We start from the raw sequence: 19,417 nt of genomic DNA, 5'->3' as shown, positions 1-19,417 counted from the left end.
GCGATGTTTCCTAGATTTTTTTCATTTTGTTTATGCTAGAGACCCTAACCAAGTCTCAAAACATACGCTGCTGTTTACTTATATTAGTTGCATTTAATCTTCTTACATATAAAAGTTTATTAACAGCGCCAGGAGAGTGGGATTGGCATACCACTGGGGATTTTTTCTCCTCTCTATATCCTAGTATAGTCATCAAATAAGGTAACAATCCAATGTATAATGAAATTTGAATAACAAAAATTATATTGATCCTCAGTAACACAAACTGATATTATAAAGTAAATAAATGTTCAATTAGTAACAAGTCAATGCTAAAATTAGCAAAATAATTAGCATAGTCGGTCCCGATTGCATAATTCTAGTAAGAATGCCGTGAAGATAATAAATCAAATGTAACGCCTCCAGATGATACTGGGGCTGCCGAAACTGGTTGGCCCTATAACCGTACAAGATCAAATTATAATAAAATGATAATTTTCACGCTATTTATGATAATTTTCACGCTATTTGAGCAGGGGATAGAGCAGATAAGAAAAAGATAGCAGTGTGAATCTGCTGTCAGCGTTAGACTCAGAGCGTAACGGACCAATGTGAGCTCTACAACACCGGGTATTCCTCAATGGTCACCCACTAGAGTACTGACCCAGCCCGACACTGATTAGATCGGACGGTTTCGGGCGTTTACAGTGTGGTATGATAGTAGAGGATTGCGAATGATGGCAAGGGCTCTGGAATCACTGATGAGAGTTCACTAAATGTATAGTAGAAAGAAAAAGATGGATCTGCTGCCATGTTAGACAGGGATAAACCCTGAATCAATGGTGAGAGTCCACGAAAAAGATATAAAGGATGAAAACAGATAATAGTGCCTGTCAGCTATTCATGCCTTACCAAAGGTTACATACTAATAAATGCATTTCAATTTTTGAGTAATATCTTAACTAGGATTCTTTATATGATCAGACCTAAACAAATGATAGAAAGTGATGAATTCTTCACGCGAATGCAATGTTGCCAGTGCTCCGTGATTGAGCCCAGAAGGAAAAAGATACTTTGTCAATGTTGCTGATTCCAGGTCACAAAGGACCCACTGATCTACTGATATGTATATCTTGTAAATCCTATCGTAATAAAAGATGTCTCATGGGCTCCCATGAGTGAATGGTTGTAGAGTATACAATGTGATTGCTAGCTTTGCATTTAATAACACCGTATTCACTCGTGAAGTAATGTATGAGGAGATGGTTAATTATGTATTAATACAATATAACAACTAATTGATGTTACTATTAAAGCAAAATCAATACAGGTGCTATAATAAATTAAGAACAATACATGTGTTCACACTAATATATTAGTACATAAACTGCAGCTCCCATATAAGGTGTCTGCAACACCTAAAAACACAGTATATTTTTCGATATAATTATAATTATAACTATATAAGAGAGCGCAAGGTGCTGAATGGATAAATACAATTTATTAAAATGTTAAAAAAATAATACATACAATCAATAAACAAGGAATTAACTGATTAAGGAGCATAAGATCGACTGACCATCCTAGTAATTAATAGGAATGTCCCATCTTTTGTGAAGCATGGAGTATCCAATTAATATTAGTGGAACTAATACAGAGTATTAATGAAGAGACGTCTCACTTCAAACTCTGTTTGGAAAACAAAGTCCACCGTGGATTAAAATGCCTCCGTATAAGTTGTACTGGAAAAGGTATGTATTAAAAGGGAAATTAGACGCCACCCTTGATGATATTGATATCTCCAAGCCAACGTACTGCTTCACTTTTCAACCCCCACACATAACACTGGAAGCTCATCGCAGAAAAGATGAACAGAAGCCGTGTCCTGTAGCAGTCAGGAGGCCAGACAATGCGGGAGCAGCGGTGTAGAGATGATGGCAGGTCTCAGATATCAGTAACACCGCAAGTGTGGAGACGATGGCAGGTCTCAGGTGTCTGCAGCACCGCAGGTGTAATGATGGAAACAAGCCGTATCCTGTAGCACTCTGGAGGCCAGGCAATGCGGGAGTAGCAGTGTGGAGACGATGGCAGGTCTCAAGTGTGGTAATGAGCGGACGTTGGCAGGTCCCGGGGGGGGGAAGCAGATGCGGCTGTTGGTGGCGGAGATGGTCGACAGTCAGCCCAGTAACAATTGTGGAGATGGTCAGGACCATAAAGTTGTAGCTCCAGCCCTAATTAACGCGTTTCTCCGACTTAAGGGCAGTCGGTTTCATCAGAATGAGTTCGTTGTGTACGTTGGCTTGGAGATATCAATATCAATCTCATCAAGGGTAGCGTCTAATTTCCCTTTTAATACATACCTTTTCCAGTACAACTTATACGCAGAGCCGGCCCTAGCCAATATGATGCCCTAGGCAAGATTTTGGCTGGTGCCCCCTAGCACCACCGCTGGTTCCGCCTCTGACCTAGCACCTCTTTTCCAGCACCATCACCCCTCATCTATAGCAGTCCTTATTTTGGGGTTTGTACCTCCTATATTTTAAATAGGAACAGTACGCACATTTGGCGCACAGCCCAAAAAGGGGTGTGTTTTTGCTGGCAAGGGGCATGGCCACACAAAAGTAACCCCAATTCCAATTACACCACACAGTACTGCACTTTATTCACATTTGATCATGCGATAGTGTCCATAATTCATATTACATCCCACAGTAGTATCACTTTACCTTATAAACGTTACTCCTCACAGTAGAGCCCCTTGTTCACATTACATCACACTGAATTTCTTCTTATTCACATTACACCACACCCTATTACTCTTTATTCACATTAGACGACACAGTAGTGCCCTTTCTATACGCAACGCCACATAGTAGAGCACCTTATACACATAATGTCACACAGTAATGCCCCTTACACATATGAGACACATTATTAATGTCCTTATAAACATAATGCGCCTTAGACATTGACAACCTTTATTAATGCCCTTTTACACGTAATGTCCCTTACACATATGCCGAACATTATTAATGCCCTTATACACATAATGACACACATAGTGCCCCCTACACATTTGCTGCACATTATTAGTGCCCCTTGATAAAGCTGAATATTTATCGTATATAAAACCCTTTATGAGGTCTAAGAACACTGTACGCTATTCACGTATGGAGTACCGTAAGGGTACGCTCGTTGCGTAGCAATCGCTTAGCCGTAGTCGAGACGCTCAAGCGTCACGTTCGCTCACGGCCAAGAGATCACAGGTAGGCACGCTATTGGCTGCCGTCTAACGTAATGATTCGCTATAGCGTAGCGGACGCTCGGGACCACGAGGAGATCACCAGCGGCGCTGACGCTCACAATGTTAAACCTTTATATTTAAACCATAAACAATGTAATATGCTGTAAAACCTTTGTGTAGGGATAGGGTGTAGATGCAACCTAGTGTAACCTTATTAACTTAAAAGCTGTTCGAGCGTCACCGACGCTCTGAGAATACTTAACACTATAAGAAATACACAGATACCTGGGCTTAGGGTCCAACGCCTAATATATATATATATTATGAATGATATACTTGCAAAAGAATTAACACAATACAAGTCATACACTACAATATAACATAGACTACCTAACCAGATAACTACACAGGAAATACAATACAATACAATTATGTTTTAAGGGAAAATAAGAGAGAAAGAGGAGAAGAGAGAGAGAGAGAAATGGCCCACAATAACAGTAAGAACAATATGGTTGCGGAGAAACACTTACGCACAAGGGGAAACGATCGCATGCGCCTCTGGACATCCAGCTCCCGATTTTCAGCAATGATAACCGTTGAAGAGTGAGCTGGATGTGATCGGCTTGTCTATTTATGCCCCACACACAATACAATTCAATGGTCCCTACAATCTCATTGTTCATTGGACACAGGAATTCGGCTTCGCATTATAACAAAAGGTCATAGGTTGATTCATACAGGTGGGCTGTGACTATTTCCAACAGCTCAGGTGGGAGGGAAACTGGGTTTCCCGCCGCATGGATAAGTAAGTGCAAATAATAGTAAATGGACATAAACTTCTTATGTCCATAACTATTCGCACGAGCGATTAATCCGCTCCAAACCAACACCGGAATATTGCTCTTTTAATGTTCTTCCGATGGATACTAAACACCACTGTATTACTCCTGTCTGACCCTTTGTATCAAACAAAGGGGGATTTCTCTGTTCATGAACATTCTACATTAACCAAACTTTCAGAATCTATCAAAGGGACCATGATCTACAAAATACATTATATAGTTAAAATATGTAACGATTGAGTCGCACGCTACGATCACATAAACTCTACCGTAAATACGCATACCGTGCGCCTGCGGGTGCCCGCGACTGTGAGTATGCGCACGCACGGGAGAGCGTACGCATGCGCAGTGCTGACGTGTATGAGGTGCAAATATGGCAGTGTGTATAGAGATATTTTTCTGACTTTGACAGTCCACCCTTTGGCAGTCAATAATAACTGCCACTTTCTAAAACATTTCAAAAAGAGAAAAATATATGTCAGGGGTTAATACATTTCCATGGTTGGGTAAGGGAGGAGAGAGGAGAAGGTGTGAAGAGGGTATGACCTAGTGAGATAGTAGAAGCATGTGTGTATGAATCCATGTTTGGGGGTCATGTATCATCGTGCCATACATGTTTTAAATCAAGCTTCGAGGTATTGCGAAGTATACATTTGAATTCCTTCTTATCCCGTGGTACGGGTCTGTGGATGGGCTGTCAAACTTTACCGAGCTCTTTTCGGCTTTTGGTTGTAACAAAATGGGGGAGCACATTTTAGTTGATGATACATGAATGGGGGAATATGTGATTGCTGATATCTGTGCCTGTATTCCCTATACTATGTGTGTAATTACCTGAAGGTTGTAGAGATGAAGAAAAGACATAATTACGGTAAATGCAGTGGTATTCTATGTCAGGTAAATGAACATTTGTCGGTTGAAGTCTTGTTCGGTGTCTGTTGAATGCAGTCTTCTTTGTGCTTTTGCCCATAAGGTGCGAGCAAAAGCTTTGTCAATGTCCATAGATTTACAAAAGTGTTGGGCTAGCGTAATTTAAAAATTTCTAGGGAAACTGGGGATCTATGGCAAAGTTCATCAAAAATCTGTGTATCAGGTTGTCAAAACTTCTTCTTTAATCCATCTGTTGTCTGTATATCGGCTCATCAAATTCCTCGTCCAAGTGGGTCTTTTTACCTTGGAGGAAACGGAAAAACAGGTAAAAGAAACGGACCGTAGAAATCGCATTTTCGTCACATCATTGTTTCTACATTTGGGTCATAAATCAAATCCATTGGAATTACAGTTTCCTCACTCCTCAGACTCATTACCTCAGGTAGTACTTTTCCAATATAACACAATCCTTCAGAGTTTGGGGCAAGCCACTTTATACGCCTTCCTCCCGCATATGAAATATGCATCATCGGGGAGAACATATGGGACGGAGTAGGACATAACCATATTACACACCTTCCATGTGAAATCTCCTAACCCTAATTCTTCCATCTGCTTAGTACACGTATCAGGTTGTACGATATGTGCACAGTATCCTGGTGATACCTCTCCAACTCTCGTAATCCTATTTCCTAAGGTATACCTATACCGGAAAGATTTTCCTCTACTGGCTATGTGGCGTATAAGCTCTGTATCTGTAGGCATTCTATCTGCTCTATGCGAAAAGGTCATGGTTTGATTACTCCATGACACTTCCCAATTTCCTGGCTTTCGGGAATTGGAGATGTTAAAACATAATAGGGACCTATCCACATGGTATTGGTGGAGCTTCAAACTGGGAGGGCTGGAGATATTAAACCTCCTGTCCACCGGTCTCCCACCGCTTAACTCAAGTACCTCCCCTAACGTTAAAGGAAATGGTACTAGCCCTGATTTGCTATGACCTTGAGGTACTTGAGAGCATACCCAACAATCTGTTTTATTTAACACACTACCCACTAAGGAGTGATAGTCACTCAATGGATGCCGGTCCATATGGATATTAAAACTGGATTGGCATTTCTTAATGCACCCATCCTCCACTACATGGTCACAGAGCCTACAGATACAGTTTTCCTTTCAGCTAACAATGTTTACAAATAACATGGCTGCTGGATCGTTTCCGGTACTCGCCTTTTGCTTGGTGGTTGTGTTGCTATTGGAAATTTTCACCTCCGTCTCAGTCATCAGAACCTTTCTGGCTCCTTTCTCGACCTCACTGGTACTCTCGCCGGAACAGACTGCTCTGGTCAACATCATGGTCAACAGGAAAATCCATATCACAGTCTCTTTGGGCAAGTCCATCTTACAGGAGGAGAAAAGAAGAAATTTGTAATGGGGGTACAGAAAAACAGTTTGAGGGGGAGAGAAACTTGTCACGATAATTAAGTTCTCTAGTCTTGTTGTTCTTCTTGTTCTGCTGTCATCTCAAAGGTGCTGTCTCTCAGTTTTCCAAACGAACATTCCGGTGATGCAATATTCCCTCCAAACCAGCGATCTTTCTGTAAGGAGCAAAAAAAAATCTTGCATTACCATTTGTCTAACTGAGGTGTGACATACCATCTTTAAAACATAAAACATGAGTGAGAAGAGTAAAAAAAAAACAAAAGAGAGAGAGAACAATTCATATATGTATATATAACATAACACATCAATAAACAACAGAAAAAAAAGAAACATTTTTCAAACATAAACATTTTCTAAAACATTGTCAGATCATCAGGCTGTCATATCTACATGTCCAATGGTTTCCTTGCGCAGTCCCTCCCCCCAGCACTTCCATATTCCATTGTCTGTATCTGGCCAGAATACATTGGTGCGGATAGGTCATGCTGGGGTTTGGTAGACTTCTGCAAAGACCAAGCGGATATGCAATGTTTGAGTCCTTACTAATAATCGTCAGAGATGGGGAGAGAGAAAAAGAAACATTTCACAGATACATTTACAACGTTTCACCCGGTCATTCCGGTGTCTTCAGGGAATGACCTCCCAATTTATTAACTATAACCTCAGGCTTACCATCAGTCCTAATGATCACCTTTCCTGACTGCACATTATGGGTGTGGGCCAAAATTTTTCCTATATGATCCCTGATTATAATTTGGTGTGTTATAATTTTGCTCATTTCTTGGTCTAGGGGGTCTAACTTTATGTGGGTTATTACAGTTGCTGGCATAATGCCCTTCTCTTCTACAATGATAACAAATCCTTGGCTTTCTCCATGTGCTAGGGGCCTGGGGTTCCGGTCGACTTGATGCCTCCTCTAGTGCTTGGATGTTCAGTGCCATTAACCGCTCTCCCTGCGCTTCCCTGGTTCTTTGGATATTTCGGTCATGCTCGATAGCGGACTCTCTTAATGCAGCGACCGAGATACCTCTCCAATGAGGTATCGAGGTTTGTGCCCTAATTTTTAGTGTGTCTTTTAAGTTGTTCATTAATACAGACACAGCTACCTCTCTGTGGTGTACATTAGTGTCAATGTCATCTATACCCGTGTACCTAGCCATATCCTGCAGAGCCCGGTGAAAATACTCTGATGCGGATTCACCTTCTTTTTGTTTTATTGTAAAGATTTTATTCCACTTTACTACTGTAGGAAAATATTCTTTCAACTGTAGATTAATTCTTTTTACATTATCTTGGTTATACTCGTCTGTTAGTGGCACTTCCTCATCTAGCTTACAATCAGCGATACATTTCAATGAATCAACATCGGGGGGTAAACATGTCCTCAAAACTGTCCTCCAATCTTTGTTATTTGGTTCTGCAGTATGTCCTAGCACTCTAATGTATTTTTGACAAGCAACTAAGTCTTTCCTGGGATCAGGAAATTCAGACAGAATTGTTCTTAATTCTGTTCGGGAAAAGGGGCAGTACATGGCGATGTTCCTGACGGGAGTGACTCCTGAAGAGTCAGTTTTCCCATTCGGTACTGCAATTACCCTGACAGGATTAAGTCCAGTAACGTCATTCTGAATTGGTTCTACGATATGAGGTACATTTGTTTGTGCGTGATGTATAATACCATACGTACCTGTGGACACGACCTCACCTGACCCTCCGTTAGGGGGTTTGATTACAGTCTTTACCGATTTGGTCGCGTCCACCTGGATGTCTTGTGTGATGGCTTCTGGAAGAGGTGCCGACATCGTTCTGGGCTCACTTTCTTGTTTGTATTCCTGAGGAAAGTTTAACATGGGGTGCGACTTGCATGGGTTAATAGTTGTACATTTAACACTTTCATTTTTATAAACCTTATTACGTTTGTTACATTCAGTCTTAATATAGTTACTAAGTGCACTTTTATCGCACCCCATCGTGCCTTTCTCCGCAACCATAATCCTCTCCATTGCCATGTCTCTCCTCTCAAGATGAAAGTTAGGTATGTAAGTTACATTTCTTTGCATGTCACTTTCCTGTAGCCATATCTGCAAACAATCATCATGTTTAACTCGTTGTTTCCAGTATTTTATGAGACAGATCCTCCGCCTTAAATTATGCAACACCTCTGTGTCAAAACTACCTATCCCGGGAAATGGTGCCTTATCCCCCGCAGTCATTTGTGTCCATTCATCACAAAAGGTCTCAGTGTGGGGACCATATTTCCTCCACATTACTAACCGAGCAGACCCTCGGGGTCTGCAAGCCTCTGCAGTCTGAACCCTGACTGCTGAACGTCCCTGTGTTGTGCACTTGGCTTCCATTGTGGACCTTTTTTTTTTAACACAGAAAAACTTCCTAAAATGCACCAAACACAGAAATTTACGTTGGAAATCCTTAAAGCTCTTCCACTGAACTTCTTCTGCTCCGAGTATCTCCGGTCCGCCTTCTAGCAGACACTTGTAGCCGTTGCAGGCCCTATCTCTAGAGATTTTCCTGAGAAAATTCCCTTCCTTTTTCTTTACACAAATCACGCTTGCATGTGCTCCCTACAACACGTATGAGGGCAAGATTTACGCATGGATATACGACCTCATATCACGTTGCGTTATTGGTCACACATACAACCGTGCGGTCCAATCGTACCACTTATAGACACTTGTTGCCCATAAATGGTAGGATCATTGGAGTCTCCCTACTGTGCTCCAAAACAGCCAGAGCGTAATACAACGAAAACTTTATCACACTCTGTTGCACGTTTTCACTCAGACCGTGCTCATCACGTTCCACCAAAGATCACACAGATCACAAAGTCCACAAAGCGGGATTCAATACCGTTTTATCACACAGATCACAAAGTCCACAAAGCGGGATTCAATACACTCATACCGTTTTCAACCCACTATCATTCTTATAGTTTTCTGATCAGAAAAATAATTTCCCGTAGTCTGATAGCTGTCCCCAGAGGCATTACAGTAAAGTAAGGTATTTAAACTAAGTTTTGGAAAAACTGAAATCAATTTGTGCTATTTATCGCCTTGCGTTATTTACCTCGTTGCGCTATTTATCTCCTTTTAAAAATAACACTTGTGATTTGAGTTACATGGGCGTACACGGACGCTCCGTTGCGTAATATACGCTGCGTGCGTCGGCCTCTGGGTTGCGTACGCAAGTCTCAGTCCTTTGTTAGAGACACGTGTACGCAAAGCAAAGATCCACTGTAACACAACTTATACGTTTATCAATGTAGATGATCCTCGATCATCTACCGCGCACCACACTGACCTCCTCGTCTCTCAGGCAAAGCTGTGTGTTTGAAAAGAATATACCTGATGGCGCAATCAATATAAATGATTAATATTATATAAAATCAGTCACCTTGTAATCATAAAATAAATGGTTCTATTTCGTCAGACCTCAGAAGCTTGTCTCTAATGGCTTCAATATAGCAAATACAATTTATATAGAAAAGAGGTCGCGCTATAGAGCCAATTAATTGTTCCACACCATTCTCAATTGTAAATATTTATTTAAAACATATAACCATGTAAAAACATAAATGTATATTTTGTTTCTAGAGTATTAAGATCTGGTGTGGTCACAACACCCTCAACTGCATACCAATTATAAATTAATGATTCTCATTCATAAAATTAAGTGAGCTGAATAGTAAAATGTCCAGACCGGCAATATATTATGCCACAAATTCAGTCCGTAATAGGATCCTTTATATTGATTTGCACCCAATGATAAAAGGACACTGATGTTTTCGTTCAGAAACTGTGCACCACAGATATAAAAAGTCACAGGTACCTTTGCTCACTCTGTCCCTTGTGCTTGTAATACGGGACCTGTTTGCAAGTTTGAGGAGCTTTAAGTGTGACCCGAGCGTCCCCGGGATTACACGGTGTAATGAACAACTATTACCTGTGAGTTGTAGCAGTGTGGTGCATATAAGTGGCAGCTTCTGTGTCCGTATAGCAGGATGAGGAAAGGTTTCCGTACGGGCAGCCCGACAGTTCTCACGAGGGGGCTAATGCTGTTGCTCAGCCCGCTCCAGCGGTCAGCCGCCTCGCTGCTCCGGCTTCCAAAGAACACTGTTCTCTCCGGCACTGTGTGAAGGTAACTTCCACGGTTTGCTAATAGCAGGTGCCGGGTGCTCTGGAAATGCCGGGGGAAGGTCTGAACCATTCAGCAGTCAGCGATCACTTAAACAGGGAGTCCTAGACGCGTTTCGTAACATCCAGTTACTTCTTCCATAGGCGGTACCACACCAGATCTTAATACTCTAGAAACAAAATATACATTTATGTTTTTACATGGTTATATGTTTTAAATAAATATTTACAATTGAGAATGGTGTGGAACAATTAATTGGCTCTATAGCGCGACCTCTTTTCTATATAAAGCTGTGTGTTTGTCTATACTTTAACTATATTACCTTTACTCAAACTATTGAAATAGCGGCAAATCTCTCTTAGCACTTTTATCAACTATAAAACTGGCAACCAGGAGAGTGATATACGAAAATACACAAATGAAAAAGAAATGCAGATATATATATATATATATATGTGCGTGCGTGTGTACGCAAGACAGAAAAATAAACAGTTTTAAAAGACACTAGCGTGTTGTTCTTACCTCCGGTTCCCGGATTCCTTCAGCACCCTTTACTAAGTGAAACAGACGCTTATCCCGTCAGCACTACGAGGAATATAACCTCCCGCCCTTTGCTGATGGATAATGTCTGCTGAATCTACCTAGTGCAGATATGTGAAGGACGGGCGAGCCGCCAATTGATAAAGCTGAATATTTATCGTATGTAAAACCCTTTATGAGGTCTAAGAACACTGTACGCTATTCACGCATGGAGTACCGTAAGGGTACGCTCGTTGCGTAGCAATCGCTTAGCCGTAGTCGAGACGCTCAAGCGTCACGTTCGCTCACGGCCAAGAGATCACAGGTAGGCACGCTATTGGCTGCCGTCTAACGTAATGATTCGCTATAGCGTAGCGGACGCTCGGGACCACGAGGAGATCACCAGCGGCGCTGACGCTCACAATGTTAAACCTTTATATTTAAACCATAAACAATGTAATATGCTGTAAAACCTTTGTGTAGGGATAGGGTGTAGATGCAACCTAGTGTAACCTTATTAACTTAAAAGCTGTTCGAGCGTCACCGACGCTCTGAGAATACTTAACACTATAAGAAATACACAGATACCTGGGCTTAGGGTCCAACGCCTAATATATATATATATTATGAATGATATACTTGCAAAAGAATTAACACAATACAAGTCATACACTACAATATAACATAGACTACCTAACCAGATAACTACACAGGAAATACAATACAATACAATTATGTTTTAAGGGAAAATAAGAGAGAAAGAGGAGAAGAGAGAGAGAGAGAGAAATGGCCCACAATAACAGTAAGAACAATATGGTTGCGGAGAAACACTTACGCACAAGGGGAAACGATCGCATGCGCCTCTGGACATCCAGCTCCCGATTTTCAGCAATGATAACCGTTGAAGAGTGAGCTGGATGTGATCGGCTTGTCTATTTATGCCCCACACACGATACAATTCAATGGTCCCTACAATCTCATTGTTCATTGGACACAGGAATTCGGCTTCGCATTATAACAAAAGGTCATAGGTTGATTCATACAGGTGGGCTGTGACTATTTCCAACAGCTCAGGTGGGAGGGAAACTGGGTTTCCCGCCGCATGGATAAGTAAGTGCAAATAATAGTAAATGGACATAAACTTCTTATGTCCATAACTATTCGCACGAGCGATTAATCCGCTCCAAACCAACACCGGAATATTGCTCTTTAAATGTTCTTCCGATGGATACTAAACACCACTGTATTACTCCTGTCTGACCCTTCGTATCAAACAAAGGGGGATTTCTCTGTTCATGAACATTCTACATTAACCAAACTTTCAGAATCTATCAAAGGGACCATGATCTACAAAATACATTATATAGTTAAAATATGTAACGATTGAGTCGCACGCTACGATCACATAAACTCTACCGTAAATACGCATACCGTGCGCCTGCGGGTGCCCGCGACTGTGAGTATGCGCACGCACGGGAGAGCGTACGCATGCGCAGTGCGGACGTGTATGAGGTGCAAATATGGCAGTGTGTATAGAGATATTTTTCTGACTTTGACACCCTATACACATAATGACACACATACAGTAGTACCCTGTTACAAATATGCCGCACATTATTAATGCCCTTATACACATAATGACACACATAGTGCCCCCTACACATTTGCTGCACATTATTAATGCATTTTTACATGACACACATAATGCTCCTTGCACATATTCCGAACACTACTGCACAACCAACGCACTCGCATGCGCACAGCACTCACACTGCCACTAACACTGTGACCTCTGCCTCTGCTTGAATACAGATGTGTCCTCATAAATCTTGCCTCAATGCTAACGTTGGGCACATTTTTTAATGAAAATGCATCTTATTTGCATTGCTATGTGGCTAGGGTGCACAAGCAGCTTCTGCTGATTAAAATGATATGCAGCATGCCTATATACTGTGTGAGACTGTGGCTGTATCTGCATATGAAATGCTACACACAGAATATAGGCATGCCGCATATCATTTTAATCAGCTGAAGCTGCTGATGCCCCTAGGCATATCAAAGGCCCTAGGCAATTGCCTAGTTTGCCTATGCCTATGGCCGGCTCTGCTTATACAAAGGCATTTTAATCCACGGTGGACTTTGTTCTCCAAACAGAGTTTGAAGTGAGACGTCTCTTCATTAATACTCTGTATTAGTTCCACTAATATTAATTGGATACTCCATGCTTCACAAAAGATGGGACATTCCTATTACTAGGATGGTCAGTCGATCTTATGCTCCTTAATCAGTTAATTCCTTGTTTATTGATTGTATGTATTATTTTTTAAACATTTTAATAAATTGTATTTATCCATTCAGCACCTTGCGCTTTCTTATATAGTTATAATTATAATTATATCGAAAAATATACTGTGTTTTTAGGTGTTGCAGACACCTTACATGGGAGCTGCAGTTTATGTACTAATATATTAGTGTGAACACATGTATTGTTCTTAATTTATTATAGCGCCTGTATTGATTTTGCTTTAATAGTAACATCAATTAGTTGTTATATTGTTGTTTTCTGTATATACTCAGGCAGCTTTAGCATGGCATCACGGAGAGATATTAGCGATAGGAATACAAGACGCAATTTAATTTTCAGCAAAACTATGAATGTGGCAGCTGATGCTAATCCTTTGGATATGCACCAGCTGTTTGGTAAATTAGAGATTCTGCTAAAAACTGAGACTAGACATTGGTTGGATAAAATGTTATTAAGTAAATATAAAAATGAGAGGATGATACCGAGAGGTTTAAGAATTTTTAAATCATGCTCTTTTAAGGATGATGATGTTCTTACGCAAAAATGGAACGATACCTTAGATGAGTGCTCTTTTGCTTTGATTGATTTGCTGATCTCACACCGAGAGGAAAAAGTTAAATCCACAGCTGTGGAAGTGGGTAACATTCAAAAGCTGCTTGAACCTTTCGAGGTGAGATCGGATTTTAGGAATCATGATTATATTATTAACAGTAATATTGTAGAAATTTGAACAGACCTTGATTGCAATTAAAAATAAGAAATTTCAGAGGGATCAGTTTGATTACAAACAGGGTCAAGTAAGGACCTATAATAGATCCTTTAGGAGGGAGAGATTGAGATCTAGGGATCATTCTTATGGATCTCGGTCTATCCATAGACCTAGATCCAATAATAGGTATCAGGATCAAAAAAGACAACCACGGTATGGGGAGGATTTTAACCTTGTGAATAAATCAAATATGGATTCACAATGGCAACAATCCTCTAAAAATAAGAATCAAAACATCTCCAAAAGGAGTTCCCCGGTGAGGAAAACTCCTGTAGAACAGAGGTTGAGCCCCACTAAACAGTTTCAAAGTAATACACAGGGAGCAAGATCTAAGGTACAAATGAATACTAAGAGAGGTAATTCCAATCATTTTTTAGATCAAGATGTTTATCCCATATGGAAACAAAAAAACAGATTCAGTGCACTACAACAGGACTCCCCAAAGAGAAAAGAGCTAGAATTAGAGGAAGAAGAGGCGGCAGAAGAAAACGTGTCCAAGAACGCAAGAAATTCTTGAGACAAAAAGGCCTGTTTAATCTATCTTCGCGGGTACTCACAGAGAGTGAAAAAGCTATTATAGCAAAAGGCCTTAAATTCGCTCCTGCACAGAAACCAGACATGTTTGGATTATTTATTGAATTAAACCGTTACACCAGGGATCTGTGCAAGAAAAGATACTTTATTCAGAAGGATCTAAAAAAGCGTAAAGAAATAGGTACACCCATTGTATTGGGTTCAAGTGATGAGGTGGGGCTGAATATGCTTATAGAATTGGAAAAAGAAAGCCCCAACGTGGGTCCCTTAATTAAAATCTATAATGTTGATAGAGTGAACGAGAGAGAGGTAAAGTTCCGGAATAAATCGGAATTTTATCCCCTCCAACACATGAGTGGTAATATTCAAGCCTTTTATGATCTTATGTTAAAAGATATTCAAAAACTCTGTAATGCTCCAAAATTGAAGAAGCGAGATAATTTACATCCACGGGAAAGAACTGCCTTAAAGAATCTTATGAAGGATGATAGTATTATCATTAAGGCAGCAGACAAGGGAGGGGGTACAGTAATACAAGATCGCAGCGATTATGTAATTGAAGCACTTAGACAATTAAAAAACAACCGATTCTATACAACATTGATCGAAAATCCTACTATGAAATTTCAGTGGGAAATTAAGATACTTTTGGATTCTGCGTTGAGGGATGGGACAATATCCAAGACCGAATATGCCTTTTTATTTAATAAATTTCCTATTATCCCCACGTATTACCACCTTCCTAAAATTCACAAATCACTCCTATCACCTCCTGGGCGTCCTATTATTTCTGGTGTTGGGTCCCTCACTTCTAATTTGTCCGCCTTCATTGATTCATTTCGTCAACCCCATGTCACTACTCTTAAATCATATATTAGGGACCCAATTTTTAAACATGATTAAGAACGTAAGATGGAAAAGCAATTATATGTTTCTTACTTGCGATGTGGAGTCCCTGTATAGTAACATACCGCATGGTTTAGGAGTATTGGCTGTTGAATATTATTTAAAAACAGATAATTCTATGGACGACTCACTGCGTCAATTCATAATTGACGCTATTGAATTTATATTATCTCATAATTATTTCACTTTTAATGGTTTGTTTTATTTACAGGTCCTCGGTGTGGCGATGGGTGCCAGGTTCGCCCCGAGCTTTGCTAATCTACATATGGGTCGTTTGGAGGAGTCACTTATTTGGGGGGGCCCATTCGGGGCGAACCTGGTACTATATGGTCGCTACATCGATGACCTGTTCTTTATTTGGGATGGGGATTTACAATCCACTATATCTTTTCTCACGTTTCTTAATTCTAATGATTATGGTTTACAGTTCACGAGTACTATTCACGATTCACATATTACGTTCTTGGATAATGATCTATCTATCAACGAGGATACAATTGTCACTTCTACTTTCCGTAAGGAGGTAGATACTAATAATTTTTTGAATTATGGAAGCTGCCATTTTCGCCCTTGGCTCAATAACATCCCTAAAAGCCAATATCTCAGAATTCGTCGTAATTGTTCCTAGTTAGTACAGTTTGAGAGTCAAGCCTTAGCACTTACTTCTGCATTTAAAGACCGGGGATATCCGGATAAACTAATGGAGGATGCCTTATTGGAGACACGTTTGAGGGATAGAGATTCCTTATTAGTACCAAAGTTGGGGGATGATCACCTCCCTAAGGTTGATTTACAACTGCCCAGATTCATTACAAAATTCAATACAGGGTCAAAAGAACTTCAAACCATTATAAATAAAAATTACTCTGTGTTGAAAACAGATAGAATTTTATCCACTATATTAGATGAGAAACCGTGTATAACATTCAAAAGAGCTGCAAATTTACAAACGTATCTTGCCCCTAGTCATTTCAAAACCTTGGACACTAATTCAATAGCTAGTAAGAATATGTGGCTACAGAGATCAAAAAGGCCTCACGGGTGCTATAAATGTAAGAAACTGAGGTGTGATACTTGCTTATTCATTATGGATAAGACTATTAAAGTTTATTCACATACTTATGGCACACAATTTGAGATACGCAGCAGCATTGATTGTAGAACGGATTATGTTGTTTATGCTATAAGCTGTATCTGTGGGGTACAATATGTGGGTCGGACGATACGTTTGTTACATATTAGGTTTTTGGAACATAAGAACAATATTAAAAGAGGCACTAGTCAACACAGTCTAGTTAGACATATTTTAGATAACCATGATGGAGATGTTAAATGTATAAATATACAGGGTATAGAACATATTGAACCTACTACTAGGGGCGGCGATAGATATAATCGCCTATGTAAGCGAGAGGCCTTTTGGATACATACGCTTGGTACTCTCTTTCCAGATGGTCTAAATGACTGTATCGAAATGAATAACATCTGATTTAAGGGATTCAATATATAAACATGATGAAGTGGTTGTCATTGGTCGTATCTATACTAATGATTTCCCTCAATTTATGAGTGGGAGCCATAGGATGAATACCAGTCAACTTTCAAGGTCTCAAATATATCTGCATTGCGAGCTGTATCAATGTGGTGGACATTATATTAAGCAAATGTTATGCATGTATATATATATATCCATTTAAAGGTGCTATGCATCATAATTTTTATAAAATATCCTTTTCATGTGTCCTTTCTGAATTGTAATGGACAATGGATTATGATTCTGTAAGGGGGTTAATTTAATTAATTTAATTGAACTTGGGTTCTATATTTTTATTTATTTTTTGTTAATAATAGTAATAATGGAATTATAGAACAAAATAATAATGATTAATTGCAAGTGTCTTTGTGGTGGTATTTGAACCCGGGTCTGTGCGGTTGGGGGCTCGGGGGATTAGTGTGGTGAGCCACAGGGACTTTTACCAACCAGTGCTTCCAATAGGTATATTTCACTAATATATAAGAATTATGTAAGCTATTTATCTCTCCGTGCTGCCTGCTAGATTTTATTTTATTTACTTAACTAATTATTTATTAATTATTAGATAGTTATATTTGTTTAGCTAGAAATTGTAAGATGTTATCTAATGAATGGTAATGGTCTTGCCATAAATTTGAAAGTACAATGGTTATGGTCTGTATATTGAATTATATGTATCACTAGGTTCACACTGGTATTAATTGATTCAGGTGCTTTTAATAGAAAGTAAGTACTTAGGAGGCGTTTTTCATTGGATGATGACCCCTTTAAATAGCAGCTATTTCCAAAGCACAGGAACTCATTCTGATGAAACCGACTGCCCTTAAGTCAGAGAAACGCGTTAATTAGGGCTGGAGCTACAACTTTATGGTCCTGACCATCTCCACAAATATTACTGGGCTGACTGTCGACCATCTCTGCCACCAACGGCCGCGTCTGCTTTCCCCCCCCCCCCCCCCCCGGGACCTGCCAACGTCCGCTCATTACCACACTTGAGACCTGCCATCGTCTCCACACTGCTACTCCCGCATTGCCTGGGTTCCAGAGTGCTACAGGATACGGCTTGTTTACATCATTACACCTGCGGTGCCGCAGACACCTGAGTCCTGCCATCGTCTCCACACTTGCGGTGTTACTGATATATGAGACCTGCCATCGTCTCCACACCGCTGCTCCCGCATTGTCTGGCCTCCTGACTGCTACAGGACACGGCTTCTATTCATCTTTTCTGCGGTGAGCTTCTAGTGTTATGTGTGGGGGTTGAAAAGTGAAGCAGTACGTTGGCTTGGAGATATCAATATCAATCTCATCAAGGGTGGCGTCTAATTTCCCTTTTAATACATACCTTTTCCAGTACAACTTATACGGAGGCATTTTAATCCACGGTGAACTTTGTTTTCCAAACAGAGTTTGAAGTGAGACGTCTCTTCATTAATACTCTGTATTAGTTCCACTAATATTAATTGGATACTCCATGCTTCACAAAAGATGGGACATTCCTATTAATTACTAGGATGGTCAGTCGATCTTATGCTCCTTAATCAGTTAATTCCTTGTTTATTGATTGTATGTATTATGTATTAATACAAGAATCTTAAAACTAACTTGTGAAAATTAAGAAAGAAAGAGGGAGGGTTTTGGGTGAGGGTATTGATTGGCACTGCCCAAATATACCCAGCGAAAATAGAGCACGTTGTCACTGGGGGAAAATGATTAAATTATATCAATTAAACTGGATGAAATAAATTGCACAGCCGTGGTTAAATTAACAAGTGATAAGATAAAATTACACTGCCGAGGTTAAGTCGGCAAATGGTACGATATTACCCGCAAGGTAGTCGAAGGGAAAGGGTCCCAGATATAGATGATGGTCCTGATATGAGATGAGGTGTGGAGTTCTCATATAATGTAGTCACATTCCAGGACATGAGACACGTATACCGGACAGACTCGTTGAGATCGGGTCGTAATCTGGAGACAGTCTTGATGATGGAATGACGTAACTCGGCAGGGCTGGTACGGACACTGGGCAGCGAGGCGGCGGCTGATTATGGTGGATGTACGGCATTCAACGGCAAGGGGGATCAACGATAAGCACACGGAAGCTGGTACGGACACTGGGCAGCGAGGCGGCGGCTGATTGTAGTCGATGTACAGCATTCAACGGCAAAGGGGACCAACGATGAGCACACGGAAGACGCGTTTCACCCGTGACACGGGCTTGATCACTTCCTGTTGCGGTCCGGACTGCGTCAGGGCTGGCTCTATATGAGCCGATTCTCTAATCAATTGTACCACATGAAAATCACTGCAGCTG

The sequence above is a fragment of the Pseudophryne corroboree genome, chromosome 6, assembly GCF_028390025.1.
Source record: "Pseudophryne corroboree isolate aPseCor3 chromosome 6, aPseCor3.hap2, whole genome shotgun sequence".
NCBI lineage: Eukaryota > Metazoa > Chordata > Amphibia > Anura > Myobatrachidae > Pseudophryne > Pseudophryne corroboree.
Note: the sequence above shows the minus strand (reverse complement) of the source record.